This window comes from Podarcis raffonei, chromosome 4 (assembly GCF_027172205.1).
Source record: "Podarcis raffonei isolate rPodRaf1 chromosome 4, rPodRaf1.pri, whole genome shotgun sequence".
NCBI lineage: Eukaryota > Metazoa > Chordata > Lepidosauria > Squamata > Lacertidae > Podarcis > Podarcis raffonei.
This window is the reverse complement of record NC_070605.1, coordinates 47,065,649-47,079,189: the sequence shown is the minus strand read 5'-3', so window position 1 is coordinate 47,079,189 and position 13,541 is coordinate 47,065,649. Positions and strand designations below refer to the sequence as shown.

Here is a 13,541-nt window from a genome sequence, read left to right as displayed (position 1 = left end):
AACTGGCATTTGCTATGACTTGCATTTTTAACGTGCTTGCTATAAGGATGGAGAGAGAAAGAAACTATTACAAGCTGATGTAGCCTTTTGAAGCCTTTCACTGGAAAGGATATTTTTGGTATCCCAAAGAAAAATATATGCAGAGATGCACTACCTACAGGCTTATTATAAAATCCTGACTATGCAGTTAAGATGCAGCTGCTAGCAATTCATCACGTAACTTCTCTCCATTCCTATTGGTGGATTATTTTAGTGCTGAGAATTATGCTAGCAGATGCAAAACTTCCTGTGCGTACATGTCAGAGTTTTTACTGATTAACCGCTTAAATCATATAGGTTTTTTACAGCTCTTCTTGCCTCTGTTTTCCTTTATCTTTTAAATTACATCACAAGGACAGCTCTTTTCTTGCAGAGCACAAATGATTTAGGAACTGAAGACTGGATGGGGCTATTAACCTGATCAAGTGGACACCTGCATATAAGAATATGTTGAATTTAATATAAGTGGTATGACTAAAATGCTTGGAGTTGTGGCTATGGAAGTTTGCTACCTGAAAACTTCTTTGTTCCAGTTTCACGTTTTCCCTTGCTCCTTTTGCAGGAAGTAGTAGTGGCCTAGGAATTTTTTACTGCTTCATGTAGTCAGCTGACTACCAATTAGCCACCCAAGGGAGCTTTGGTAAAGAAAAAAGGGGGGGGAATTGCCTACTTCATGTGTCTACATGGAATTATCGGGTATTGCAGTGTATAGTGGTAGTACATTTTCATCCTCTAGTATGCAGCTGTTATGTGAGACAGTAGTGTCATTTAGCACATTTACCCCCGACCATGGAAAATATCTTAAATGAATAATGTGCCAGTCCACCCCAGTCCTAGTCTGTCCAGAGGCGTAAGAAGAGGGGTGTGATGGGGCGAACCGCCCCGTGTGTCATCGCTGAGGGGGGTGACATTCGGTGTGCCACCCGCCCGCAACTCCCAAGCCTACCCCGAGCTTTGCCAGTAGCCTTCCCCCCTTCACCCTTCATTTTGACAGCTCGGGGGAGGCTTGGGAGTTGCAGGCGGGGGGTGCGCCATTCCCCCGCACTCCCAGGCTGCTGGAAGAGGCAGGCAGGCGGGCAGGGAGAGGATTGGAAGGAGGCAGGCAAGCAAACAAGCGGAGGTGGGAGGGAAGGAGAGAAGCAAAAGCTTCCTCAACTCAGGACCCAAACCCTGGAGCGCAGGTGGGTGTGAGAACAAAGTTGGGGGGGATTTAACTGCTTATGCTCACAATGTTAAGTAAATAAACCAGCAAATAACACTTGCAACTGTAAGCACCCTATTTTTCCTTCTTTTAATAATTTCAATGAAGGGGGTAACAAAAAAAAAATTCTGCACCAGGTACCACCTGACTTTGCTACACCTCTGAGTCTGTCATGAACGGCATCTCATTTCGTTTGGCCCCAATGTCAGGGAGGATACCAAATGCTGTTTGAACCTCGTGGTAGGGAGGAGAGAGGTGGGAGAGGCCAGGAAATCCACCTGCATATCCCTCTCTGGCAGCCCAAGTTACCTTGAGGCCTGTGCATTTTTTCATGACTGGAAAGAGATGCAGCCTATTGTCACCCTTCGTGTCAAATTTTTGCTCTGCTGCCACTGTGGAAAAGGAATGATTTAGTTTGGCTTGATATCAGCCTAATTTGGTTTAAGCTCAGGCCAAATCTGATGCACAGTCCTACTTTCATGCCAAATTTGGTTAAAATCACTGCAGCTTTGAAAGGTTCAGCACTCCATTTTGATTCAAAATGCCATCCAATAATATTCAAAGATATATCAAAACTCACTCCTCCATCCTAGGAGCCATTGTGCCAAACTGGGTCACGTTATCTTTGGAGGTGTCCACTTTTTGCAGTTTAGAATGGGCTAATCAATCTTGATTCAAAATTGAGTCTAATGGTATCAACACACAGGGCAAAACTGCTCCTTAAACTTCAGGAACCTTTACATCAAATTGGAAGAAAAGTAGGGCATGTTCATGCTCACTGCCTTGAACTCCACAGAGAAAGGTATTTCAATGTAATAAATATTAAATTGTATGGTGGTTTTCACACCACATTTATAAAATACCTAAACTTTTTAGGTTATTAAAAATCTGTTTACATTGAATCTTTTGCAACTATATTTATCTTATACTAACCTGATTACTGGCATTTTTGAAAACTGAGATGCAACATTAGGCATGTATAGACAAACACAAATATCTAATTATGCTCGAACCTTTACTCAAGTTTGTTTTTTCTTTCTTTTTCTCAAATTTTAGATCAGCTGTATTAAAACCTGCAAAAGCACATCACACTTTGGAATGATTCTCTCTTCATGTGTTGAACAGATAGAAGGACTCTGCTGCTCAACCAGTTGAAAGTAATTTGGAAAAATCTAATTCTTTTGCTTATGATAGGGCTGTGCCTGTGACAGCAGTGGCAGCTTTTGTAAACAATGGACGGTTTTCACATTTGATATAATTATGGGGCAATGAATTGCTCATGGATGCTAAACTTGGACTCATTTTTGTTCAGAGTAATAAGTTCAGCTTCTGTTTGTAGATCCTGCTAATTTAGGATCACCACATGGCAAAGATGAAATGTGCCTGCAAATTTAATGGGAAGTACAATTACATGGATGAGCTTCCTCTCTCTCTCTTCCTTTTTGATGCAGCAGACAGATGCAAGCTCTGAATTCAGAAAGCAGCTTTGATAAAGCCCTTTCGCTTGGACCTAACGAGAGTCATTTGATGATGGAGCAAGAGGATAATATATTTTATTGTTTGTGGTCATTCAGTTCTTCACCTCATCTCTTTCAAAAATAGAATAATTATCTCTGGTTGAAACACTTTTCCAACAGACTTCAATTTTCCCTAGAAAACCTACTACAAACTTAATTCCAGTGATTAATCTTTGATGGACTTCCTTTTGTTGTTCTCTGTACCAGACTAATGATTATTAATACCACCTGGGCAAAGGAAATTATCTAACATTAGAGTATCAAGATGACCATTCATTTGATGCTTCTTAGTGGGCCAACACAGCTGTCCAGACAGAAAAAAGAGGAATAATTATGCTTTTATCACCAATAACTTATTTTTAAAAATGCACAGAAGTACCTCATCTTTATTGTCCATTCCTATCCCACACATGTACACTGCAGCATAAACAGATGGGAAACCCAGTTGATAAGAATCACTAACTTTTGTTTCTTTATGTTTCAGTTGTTTCAGCCATGACATTCTTCTTGATTCTCTATGCATTTTAAATCAGTGCATAGAAGCAATGGCATGTCTTAATCACTAGAGTACATTGAGCAAGAATTTTTTTCCAATATGGGAATGACTTGTATTAGATTGCTATCTATGGCTGTGGTGCAAGCAAATCTAAGTGAATGAGCAGTGAAATAACTGATTTACAGAGTATGAGGATTTATTCACATGATCCTTTCTGTCACCCTGTATTCATCCAACTTGTGTTCAGCATGTGGTGCTAGCCTCCTACAACTAGCTCAGAATGTGGCAAAATGACAAGAAAGCATTGGATGGTCAAAACCAAGACACCTTTAGCTTCCACGGTAGCTAAAGAACTTCAATCCTAAAAAAGCAACTTTGGTTGGCCCTCACGCATGTTCACTTCATCATATCTGGCCGTCTGAAAAAAGTTTGGGCACCCTCTGCTGTACAGTATATAGATTGGGACTTTAGGTACTGTCAACTGGTGGCATGTCTACTTCAACAGACACTGACTTTTAAAAAAACTAATTTTTGAAATGTTCATTGATTCTTATTCTTATATATTTATTTATTTATTATTGACATTGGATTAGGCTACCTGACAAAGTCCAGCATGATGGAAAATAAGTTTAACATATTAACATCTTTTAATTCAAAGTTCTAAATATGAATTGTAACATAAAAGTATCTAAAATATTATCCCCAATATAAAAAATAGCTACTTAAATGAAAAAAAGCAGGGTAACGGTGCATAACTCTATTGATTTTGCTTTGGATGGACTTATAAAAGTGCTTCAAAATCCTTCTCAGGCCGCAATCTCCCCCTCCTTGTGTGTGATGTGTGTGATGCACAAGTGCTGTGTTGCCATTCCTGTGAGCTGCACCATTAACTTCAATTATGGTACACCTATTTGTGCACAAAGGGATGAGTGTAGAAAGCCTTCAATGGGTAGGTGAGCAGGTCTGAGACAAAGGGCTTCTCAGTGGGAGCACCCCTGTTACAGAATGCTCACCTCACTTGCCTCATAACCATTTCATCATTCTTTTTGGTGCCGAGCAAGCCTTTTAATCTTTTTTCCCCTTTAATTTTGTATTTATACCAAATTTAACTAGGAAGTAACACCTGTTAACATTTTATGCACTTTGTGATTGTTTTGTGCTGCCTGAAATTTACTGAAATTTATTGTTTTATAATCTTTTTAGCTAAATGGCGTTCCCCCCCCCCTAGATTTTTATTGTAATCTTCCCAGGTATTTAAATATCCCAAGTAAATAAATCAAGTGTGTGAGCAAAATGGGCTACTCCCCTGAAGCACACAGACCCATATATGTAGGAACAGCATATATATACACACACACACACACACACACGCGCGCATACTACAGCCCTTGCTGGACTGCAGGCTTGGGGTACATTTCTATTAAATGCCATAGATGTTGCTGTTTATCTATCATGCAGAATAATGGAATACATTTGGCCTTGCACATCTCATAATCAATGCTCACTGATTTTTCTTAGGAAGCCCATTTTTGCTCTTGCAAAACAATTCAGCGGGTATGACAAATTCCAAGTTATGACTGTTTCCAAAAGAGCCACAGCTTCCAAATTATTATTCTCTTTGCAAGCAAGACTTGTTAATCGTATGCATTTCTTGCTTATTTGTTTACTTCCCCCAGTCTCCACTGCAAGCAGCTGGAAGCTAAACCCTAAATATTTTTCAGCATTAATAATTTGAACTACAGACTTCATTGAGACAACAAAGACTAACACAGGGTACTCTACTCGTCACCACAACTACTGTCTATGGAGGATATGAAGTTCAGCTTAGCCCAGTGATATCCATCTATGATTACAGCCATGTGATACTGTTCCTCAGATCTCTATACTTCCCACCCCCTCATATATCAACCAAATTCATTTTCCTTACCTTAAAGTTTTCTACACATTTTCCCTGACCTATCCCTATGCCTTTACTTCCAAGTGACTTTCTCCTTTACAGTCCTATTCATTGCACCTGCACACATTACCTTGTATGCTCTTAAAAGCCTTGCTCTTACTTTGGTGCCCCTTAGGCCTGAATCATAAGAAAAATAAAATATTAGAATACAAAAAGCGGCCAACAAACTTGTCTCATGCTTCCTTAAACCAAGGCAGAAACCACTAGCTCTCTGGAGTCTACCCAAGAAGATCCCAAAAGGGAAAAGAAGATTCTGATGAAACTTAAATTTTCACCTCCTCCCAACGAGGCACATAGCTCCCCGTAACAAGCCTTCAGCAGCAACAGTCAACATCTTGGATGTCTAAAAAAGCCTTATAAAGGAACAATTCCTGGCTCTCTCCTGAAAATCTAATGAGATCTTGAGCACACCCAAGTCCCACAAAATCATTTCATGAGTCAGTGTGTTTAATCAAAGAAGAAACTCCCAACATAAAACAAGCAACTGATTCATATAGAGGAGTTAGAGGGCCTACTGTTCTGTCCTTGCCTCTGTCCATCTATCTTCTTTTACTTCCTGCACCACTTTCAAAATGGCTATACTATACTTGAGCACCACACATATTGTTCCAAAGGCTACAGGCTCCAAGTATCCTTTGAGGCCTGCGATTCTTCCTGAAACCTTGGGAGTACCTTCTTTCCCCACCTTGCTATGGCAAATGTCTCTTTCTACTGGAGAGCTGTCATACTTTTTTCATTACAACTGATATCCAGAGCCTGTGGCAGAAACATGCAAAATTGCAAAGCAGACACATTCAATGCCTGTACTTTTTATCAGTTTTAGGTCATTATTTTTTAGAAATGAATATACCTCCTGCAAATGAGAATTGCTTTTCACATGCCCACAAACTTGAAATTGTTATAAAGATGTTAAGGCCTTATCATATTTTCATTTTCATTTTTATGGTTACAGTGTAATGATGCATATAATGTGATAATGTACAATGCAGATGGAGTCATCTTTTAAAAGATGGTATAATATTACGACAACACAGTGTGTTGCTCTCTGACAACCAAGGTGGGAAAATCACCATGTTAAAGGTGATTTATTAGGTTTCTTTTACAAATACAATCTGCCTAAAATATTTAATCTGGAGGGAGTTACAGAAAAAGAAAGAACAAAGAAAATACTTTGGAGTTTAAAGTGACTATAGGGGGGGGGGAGAAAGTTGATTATTACACCAAGTAAATTTCTTACATTGCAATCCTCTACCAGCTAAATACAAAGCAAACTCCATTGACTTTAATAGGATTTAATCCCTGGTAAATATGGTATAGTATTGCAATCATAAACTTCTTTGCTTTTCAGGGGTAGCGAGTGAATGTTTACTCAAAGACATTCCTGAGTATCTTTTACAATTCTAGGCTTAGTTTCTATTTTCATATTGTGGAAGAGGAGAATATAATAGGGATTATTTTGCTTCCTCCTAACAAATCACTCTCCCATGAGTAGCTTGCATTAGGTATTGCAAGCTGGGAGCATAGCAGACTGCACCCTTGCATGTAGTTATTCTTGATTTTGCACACTATTAGTATGAGAAGCAAAGTTGATAAGTCACAGTCTTTATCAAGCAGAGTATTATATTGTCTATCCACTTCTTCAATAATATTTTTGAGTCTGGATAATAGTGGGTTTGGAATAGTGGCTTTAATTGCTGTTTTTTGTCCTTTCGGTGCTTTTAGTGCTAGAACCAAATCGCACAATATCTGACATCTGATTCCTTCCTGGGTTGTTTTGAACTACAGAGGGAGCTGACTTAAAATATATTTTACACATATACCTCGTATGCTTGTGTCAGCATATCAAATATGCTTAGGGAGGGTTCACCTCAGAGCTATAATAATGTGCTCCTGAGCATCTGCCATCTAGAAAAGAAATGTAAGCTACAGGCAGGTAACTGATTTTTACAGGAATTCAAGGCTACAAGGAGAGCGTTTGTTGCCCATCATATACATATATGTTGTTTGTTTGTTTTTCACTCTCTATCACCTCTGGCCAAAAATATTTGTGTATTGCTTTTTTTAAAGTTCATCATGTTTGACACACAGCATTTAGATCAAGTGCTTCAGTGTTTTAGGTTAAAAAGTGAAAAATGCAGAAGTTTCAGCTTTCAGTGCAGTTTAAAACCGGTTAAAAATCTGCCCAGTTTTCTAAACGAGACATAGCTACAACTCAAAACTACAAAATAACTTGTATAAGGACAATATAGGCTCAGTTGAGGTTACTAAGTGCAACATATAAGCTAAAATCAAAATATTGTATAACCTCCAAGTGTCCTGGTTAAAGCGGGATTGAGAGCAGCCTTCCCAGCTTCTGATCCCAATTGTCCTGTTTTGGCTCCCATGCTCTGGCCATGCCAGAGGGTAGAACCAAAAGACGGTTGTTTTTTGCTTCTGTGTTGTGGCACAAGTCAATTGGCTTCACACTAGAATGTGGGACCAAAAAACAAAAGCAAAACCTACCTTGTCCCCTCTCACATTGCTACTCTTCCTCCTCCTTCCGTCACAGCAATTCCAGAAGCCGGCTTCCAGAAATATATCTGCTGTGCTGGTGGAGGAGCAGGAGGTGGCAACTGAAGGTAGGGAGTGAGCAGGTAAAAGAAGCACAGATATGGGGCAGGTGGAAAGCACCAAGATCAGGTGGGTGAGTGAGTGAAGCAGTGCAGAGATGGGGCTGGCGGGTAGCAACAAGATTGGCTGGGTGGGTGAAGGAAGGAACACAGAGATGGGTCATGTGGGTAGCGCCAAGATCGGGTGGGTGGGTGAGAGCGCCAAAGCTGATTTCTGCTGTGATCCAAGGCTGCGGCTATAGGAGAAGTAAGACCGTCTTGGGGTGTTAATGCTGTGAACCCCACCATCACAGGTTCAGGTTGTATATATGTGCAAATAAATTGTGTATCATAAAGACACCACAGTCTCTGCTGCATCTCATTCCAAAGGAAACATGAACCTAGAACCCCTGGAATCTCACACTTCTCCCAGATTGGGGTAGCATGCTACAATAATACATTGGAAAATACAGTCATGGATAGGCCTCAGCGATATATTGATATATCGCCCAGGATCGGTATAAGGAGCAGACCACGATGTCGGTTTCACTCAGTGGTATATCACTGGTGAAACCGCCACCACTCCTGAGTCCCTCTGCTAGAAGCTCCCACTGGAGGAAGGAACTCTTGACTGCTACTAGTAGAGGGACTCGGGAGAGGCAGCAGTTTCACCAGCGATATATCTCTGAGTGAAACCACCATCCTACTCTGCCCTCAAACGACGGAGAGGGAGAAACAAGCTGTATCAGCAAGGCACCAATATAGCTTGTTCCTCCCTCTGCATCTTTAAACTGCTCAACTGAGGAGTGTGCAGCTGCCCTTGCCTTAGTCAAGCAGTTAAAGAGCCCCCAGCCCAGCGCTGGATCCCATAAGCCGGTGGCAGGGTGGGGGCTCTCTGAAACTGCTCAGCTGAGGGGAGTGCAGTTGTCGCTCCCCGCAGTGAGCAATTAAAGAAACCCCGATGCTCACGTGAGAGCACCAGGACTGTCTCAGCTGGGGGGAGATGTTCCCTCCACCCAGCTGAGCTGCGCAAAGCAGCCCCATTGCTCTTGCTGCTCCTGCACGAGTGGCGAGAGCACCGGGACTGTCTCAGCTGGGAGAGGGGAAACCTTCTCTACCCCCAGCTGAGCAGCACAAGCAAGCTGCATTGTCCCAGCCTGCTAGCCTGGGTGAAACCACCTCAGCTCTCAATGCAAAAGCTGGGGCAGTTTCATCCTATTTTTTTAATATATTGCCAAACTGCAATGTTTGGCTGGCAATACACCGCGATGTTGAAAAGCTGATATCGCCCAGCCCTAGTCATGGATCCTTGATGTCACATCTAGATTTGCCCCAATCTGACTCCTACAGAGCAACAAGCTAAAAGAGGAATTTCAGCAGCAGCAGGTGTCCTTAAATATAAACAGCCATTCATCCTTAACCCGATATATCACCAATTACTTCCTATGAACCTAATCTTAAGATAATTAGAGCAATATCATCTTTATTATATTCAGAATGGTGGCTCTTATGTGATTCTGTCTGATGAAAGAGACAGGATAACAAGAATTGGAAGCCATATCCAACATAAAAGTGACTGGCTACAATACAGCATGCTACTGCTTTTGTAGTGTTTCACAGCTGCCCAGAAATACATTTTCTTTTCAATCAGGTAGTTATAAAACTGTCGTTTTTTGTACCATTATTTGCTTATTTCCCTTTCATATTTTTTTTAAATCTTAACAATACAAAAACAATACGTTTTAAGGGGGACATGATTACTAGAAAAGAAAGAAAAATCAACATGTTAGTTTGCTGCTATTCTGAGACAAAAGGAATGTAGGATATACTTGAGTCCTGAGTGGGACTAAAAATTCCAGCATTGGCAGCACCCCAAAGGCTGCTGAATATGGAGCATAGGAAGGATGTAGGAATTGGCTTGTTGATGTTCCCTGAGTAATGGCTCCCAAGGAGCCTCTATCTCATCTACAAAAGGACACCATCTGTTGAAAAGGGTGCTGCCAATCTCTAAATTCACTCAGAGCATTGCAGTTTTTCGGTCCTACCCTTTCCTATCCTGACCTTCAAATAATCTTCACTGTGTCTACAACTTAAAAGAATGTGCTTATAGTCACAACTAGGTTCTCAGGCTGATCGATTATATAAAATTAGCACACATACACCTCTTTTTAAATAGGTATTTCCAGAAATACTTAAAAAACCTTCAAAACAATCTCAAAGATTTTTTAAAAATAATTACTTTTCAATTTCAAGTTACAAGCGTAGCAGATAAAATATGTTTACAAATACCATGCCTGTATAAATAGATTACATATATATTGATAAACGAAAAATGATAATACAAAGTCTAACTCCAGCCTGTCTGTCTCTGATTTTGAATTGGGGGAGTGTGAGACCACATAGAATCATGAGAAACATGCCCCCCCCCAAGAAAAAGAAGAATCTGGTATACAACCATGATATTAAGGTCTACAAATATTGGATTTTATATTTAGGTTGTCAGCAAATCCCATGTTTTGCTGCTTGCTGGGATAGGCTTGTCTCAGTGAGCAGTGCAGGAAGGGTGCTACAGGGGGTAATTTACATTGAGACTATTGTGGGAGGGGGACAGTAAACCTCCCTCACTACAGTACCAATCATGACTCTCTCTTTGTGAGATTTTTTTTGAGGGGGGAAACTGATACACAATGCAATGCTATTTGGAAATGAAGACTTAAAGGGAAAGTGTTCACTCCTAGAAAGGAGGGCTGGATCATAGAAAAGGAAATGGCTGGATCACAACCTAAAATCAGATTGCTGAGCAATCAATAGAGATTATGATCTGACCAGAATAGCAAAAAAATGGATCATCCATACTTGAGGAAATCATAGCTATTCCATTAAGTTTGAAAAATCAGAATTTCTTAACTATGGGGGTGGTGGGAACTAGAAGGAGGGGGAGAAACAAGATGCGGATGTTTAGTTAATGACATGGTGCAGATGTTATTGTAGCTATTTCACAATCAATGCCCAGTATGGAAACAGCCTTAAAAACAAACTGTTTCCCATGTTAGTGAAGTCTCAATATGAGTGTCTTATTACAATCATAGAATTAGAAAAGATCTCATGGATAAATTTGCACCACCCCAGCCAGACACATATTCTTCATTAAACTAAAGCAGTCGTATTTGTTATTATTATTTTTTAATATACAGCTCTATTTGGAAAATGTATAGCGTAATTCTAAAGTACATACAATTCAGTAGCAGGAATATTAGATTTAACTCCATATCTCTAAGACTTCAGGCAAGTGTGCATTTTGCCATTTTTTTATTGTATTTGTATTTTTTATTGTAACCTTTCAGTTCCTTTCTCACCTCCCTACCATGCAGAGACATCACTTCAGTACAGCTAGAAATGTTCCATATTGGATTCTTAGCCTCTTGTCAGTCTCACATCCTACAATAAACTGACTGGGTTATAGAGGTCATGTTCACAGCCTTCAAGATGTCTCAAAGACCTTGGGATATCAGTCAGTGGCTAAAACAGAGTCTTTAAACAATTTATTTTTTGTAAACAGAGAGTAAGCTGAGAATGTGTGTGAGACATTTTATTTTCAATTTTGCTTTGCACATTGGTTTGGAGCTTGTGGATTTTTTGTTGTTACTATTCCTGTCTTGATTGTGTTTTCTAGTAACTTTCCCCTCTTAACTGAAGAATGATGAGCACACCTCTCTAATGTTGTTTGACTGTGGGCCCACACTGATAAATCACTAATGTTCTGTTATGGACTCCTAAAGGGAAAACTGAACCATCTGTATATAGCTTTGTGGTTGGATGACTTCCGTCTAACCCTTATTGTTGTTTGTTTGTTCTCTGCTAAAGACAATTTTTGTTTATCATGGATTGTGTGCTGGAGACTCTGACACTGAAATTTGGCACCGTTCTTTCGGTCAGCTTGGTCAAAATGATTTACAACTCTTTCTCCATGACTAGCTTCCATTAGTCCTGAATGCAAAGTCAACAAATATTCATAGGAGACCACAGGGAATGTTTTAGGATTTCTGAATGCTACAGTTCTAACTGTGCCAGGGGACAATTACCTCATGTCTCACAAACAGTACATTCTGAAGTGGGGATTATATTCTCTTTTTCATGGTCAGTCTGGTTAGCTGAATATTCAAAAACCAACTAAAAGAATATGCAACAGGAAATAACTTTTCCAGTTATAGAAAAATGCCAAGCTTCAGTTCAAAATGTGAACTCTTCATCCAAATAACCCCCAACTTGTGTTTTTAAAGCTTCTTATTGAAAGCCAATGTGGTGTAGGTGGTTGGACTGTTTGACTAGGACCCGGGATACCAGGGTTCATATCCCCACTCAGCCATGAAGCTTGGCCGAGTTGCCCTAGGCCAGTAATATTTCAGTCTAACCTACCTCACAGGGTTGTTATGAGGATAAAATGGAGGAGAAGAACCATTTATGCCACCTTGAGCTCCTAGAAGTAATAGTGGGTTTAAAATATAAAAATAAAATCAACTGCTACAGTAAAGTGATTCAGGTACAAAGCTATCCACTTCAGTTTATTTATCACATTATTGTAAGGAGGGCTTAAATGTTCCTTATATAAAGAGGGGGAGAAGGAAAAATTATTGACTTGAAAATTGGTGGTTTATAATGTAAGAATAGTGAGGTAGGTGCCCGTCTCACCTTGGCCTTATCTTTCTTAACCTTAGCACCTGCTTCCTCCCTCAACCTCTATTTCCCAAACCCTTTACTGACATACAGAGCATTTTCAATTCACTCCTCTCACCCATCTTGCTTCCACAACTGTTACACATGGGAGCTTGGGCCTCTCCCCTTAGTTTCACCTGTGGCAGGTACTAGGCAAGCCAATAGGCAAGAGAGGGCCATGGGGATCCGAGAAACGGCTGCTAATACCCAGGAAAGCAAGTCCTAATCTTCTATTCAGAAGGAAATATTTGCTATAGTTTTTGTCACAGATCCAGTGAAATGCTAGTAATTGTTCAAGGCAAGCACTTACCCTGACTCCTTCTCCAGAAGAGACTTCAGAACCTGTTTCCAAACTCAATTCTTTGCTCTGCATGACGAGAAAGAAAGAAAGAAAGAAAGAAAGAAAGAAAGAAAGAATCACCACTTAAGATTCTAGACGGGCCCAGGCTCACAAAGGCAAAAGGGAAAAAAGCCCAGTTTTACTAACCTTAACCAAACTCCAGTTTCAAGTTAACACACCTTTAGTCCCAGTGTGTTTATTGAGGCCTACCATACCTTTCCATGACTAGTGACCAAGTAAAACCTGGAATGGAAGCTGCTCTTGATTCTGGTATACAACAAGAACTCTTAGAAAACCCGGAACGGATTTTCAAATGTCACACCTTCCCCTTGGCTATAGAAAACCAAGGAGGCAGACAGGCTGTGGGAGTGGGGGAAATGCCCTATGTTTTGGGTAAAGCAGGAATGCCATGAATTTATTGACAATAGAATTTTTTATGCACAGTTTTAACTGTTGCTTTAACTGTTTTAGGTGTTAAAGCAGAGGTAAAGGTAAAGGGACCTGTTATGTACTGAGTTGAATAGGATCCAAACTGCAGCAGTCTGATTGGTCCTAGAACAATAGGATTCAGAATGCAGCAGTCTGATTGGTCCTAGAACAATGCAGTAGTATGATTGGTTGGCAGGAACCACCCAATCATGCTCCAGATAGAAGTGAATCCACAACCTGATTGGCTTACAGTAGAATTCT

The 13,541-nt window shown here is 40.2% G+C and overlaps 1 long non-coding RNA gene across 3 annotated transcripts in view; it reads right to left on the bottom strand.

Moving 5' to 3' along the window:
- Positions 1-12,887, bottom strand: part of LOC128412915 (uncharacterized) — a 54,921-nt gene extending 42,034 nt beyond the window's left edge. For all 3 annotated transcript variants that reach the window (XR_008330183.1, XR_008330185.1, XR_008330184.1), the window contains exon 1: positions 12,822-12,887. This is a non-coding gene — a long non-coding RNA (uncharacterized LOC128412915). The remainder of the gene's footprint in view (positions 1-12,821) is intronic.
- Positions 12,888-13,541: the final 654 nt, after the last annotated feature.